The sequence below is a fragment of the Microtus ochrogaster genome, unplaced genomic scaffold (genome assembly GCF_000317375.1).
Source record: "Microtus ochrogaster isolate Prairie Vole_2 unplaced genomic scaffold, MicOch1.0 UNK69, whole genome shotgun sequence".
NCBI lineage: Eukaryota > Metazoa > Chordata > Mammalia > Rodentia > Cricetidae > Microtus > Microtus ochrogaster.
In genome coordinates, this window is record NW_004949167.1 from 382,056 (window position 1) to 384,671 (window position 2,616).

Genomic DNA, 2,616 nt, shown 5'->3' on the forward strand with positions numbered 1-2,616 from the left:
GGCTTTCTAGGCATTACACCCAGTTCTTGGCAGTACCACCTCTGAATGGTAGCCCAAGAATTGTTTTTTGCTCCAGAGGCTCCATATCTAGCACCTGCACCACCCTGCCCCTCACCCAGCATTCACTCTGAGTTTCCACCCGTTTTCTCCAGCTCAGTTCTTAACCCTTAGGGCAGTGGTTCTCAACCTTCCTAACTGCAACCCTTTAATACAGTTCCTTATGTGTGGTGACCCCCCCTCCACCATAAAATTACTTCATTGTGTTGGGCAATGGTGATGCACGCCTTTAATTCCAGTACTTGGGAAGCAGAGGCAGGCAGATCTCTGATTTCAAGGCCAGCCTGGTCTACAGAGCAAATTCCAAGACAGGCTACACAGAGAAACACTGTCTCCAAAAAATTATTTTATTGCTACTTTTATGAATTGTAGTGTAAGTATCTGACAGTAGACGCCCGTGGAACGGTCGTTTGGCCCACCCCATCCCAAGGGATTGAGACCCACAGGTGGAGAACTGCTGCTGCCTTAGAGACTTTTATATGGCAAGCTGAAGGAAGCCATGGCTAGTGAGCAGGCTTTCCACGGGTTTTCACAGAAGCGAAAGCTACTGTCGCATGAGTTCTAATTGGTCTTAAAAACCTGGAGTCAGATATCAGGGTAAATGCTGAAAGGTCAGAGAAGTAAAGGAGCCAGCCTCTAGAGAGACTTCTTACCTCTACCAAGTCCTCAGACCAAAGCGGGCAAGAACCTATTTTCCAGGAATTCTCAGAGAGACTGGCCTGACATCCTGTCTCGTCCCATCTTACACTCCTTTCTGTGCCCAGCCATATCCCTTCCTGTTTTTACCTCCCTAGTGTAGGGTTAAAGGCGTGTGACTCTCCAGTACTGAGATTAAAGGTACTAGCCACCACCACCTGGCTCTTTTTCTCCTTTTTACTGGATCGGTCTTGCGTAGCCATGGTGTCATTGAACTCACAGAGATCCGTCTGCCTCCCCAGTGCTGGGATGAAGGTGTGTGCCACCACTGCCTGGCCTCTATGGCGAACTAGTGGCCAGCTCCAAACTCTGACCTTCAACTGAGCTTTATTTGTTAGAACACCACAGCTATGATCTAAAATGGCATTCTGAGCCAAGCCTTCTCCATCTCTCCCACACCTTGGGGATGCCCTCTCAGCCTCACAAGGAATGGTTGAAAAGTCGCCCTGACTTCTCCAGCTGTGCCCCTTTGTCTCAATTATACAGGTACCCATGCTTCAGTTAGCTGGAGAATGAGCTTTCTCTGTTCACAGCCCACTGGAGTCCTCCCCTTCCAGTTTGCACCCCTGCTCCCAAACATAAGAAAGAGCACTCTGCTCTTGTCTCCCCTCCCTGCATGGCTTTTACAACCGCCAGGTGTTAGAAGAAGATAAAAGTGACTCCCGGGGTAAGATTTCACCTCCTAGAATTATCAAAGTAAAAGTTTCTCTTGATGTCCTCACTGTGGGTGGCAGTAATTATAATAAAGAATAGTTTGAAATACTGGTTTCTACATTGCTTCAAAAATTTTCCAGGCTCTCAAGTTCACTTGAGTAATCTTGCCTGATCGTATGTTGCTCTCATTGAACTCGTGAGAGAGATGAGCATGCGTCCCCTGGGGGAGCCCCACCTCCAACCAGGCTTGGGAGCTCTGGCTCTCCGTTTCTCCCAGTGCTTAGGATAGGGCTTCTGGAAGCTTGCCTTCATCGGGCAGGAGCCTAGTGGCCTAGCAGAACCCATAGGAGTGAAGGAGGGAGAGAGAGCTATGAGAATGTGTCCAAGGTGGTTCCTATGGAACTAGAATTAAATATGCGGGGGTTTTGCCAGGTATGGTGGCAAAATCGTGTAATCCTAGCACGCAGGAAGATCATGGTTATCCTCAGCTATAAAGGGAATTTGAGGCCAGCCTGGCCTGCATGAAACCCTGTCTCAAGAAAAATTTTTTAATTAAATAGAAAAAGGCATCGGAATGGGCTGGGGGGGGGGGAGGCCAGACATGATGGTGCATACATTTAATCCCAGCACTCGGGAGGCAGAAGCAGACAAATCTCTGTGAGTTCGAGGCCAGCCTGGTCTACAGAGTGAGTTCCAGGACAGCCAGGCTACATAGTGAGTCCCTGTCTCAAAAAGTCAATAAAAATAACAATAAAAATGATGATGATGATGATGAGGGTGTGCTGTCTAGTACTGGCAACATTGCCTGGGCAGAAGGGAAGAAGACTGTGTGACAGGTTTTGTTTCTATCCAGTTCACTGCTGACCTGCATGACTCCAACGCAAAAATAAGAGTTAGGGTGAGTGAATTTTTTTAAAAAAGATTTTATTTTGGATTGAACATTCATTTGCTTGCTCAGTGTTTGAGAGCACCAGCTGTTCTTCCAAAGGACCCCGTGTTCAATTCCAAGCATTTTCATGGTGATTCATAGCCGTCTAACTCTGTTTACAGGAGATCTGAAGTCTTGGGCACCAGATGTGTAAGTGATGCACAGAAAAAACCCACACACATAAAAAAAATAAATATTTCTTTTTTTTTAACCATAGGTTATAGCTTTTAATCAGTTTCATTCCTAGCTCCACATGAAAACAAGCCACTCACATCAATAAA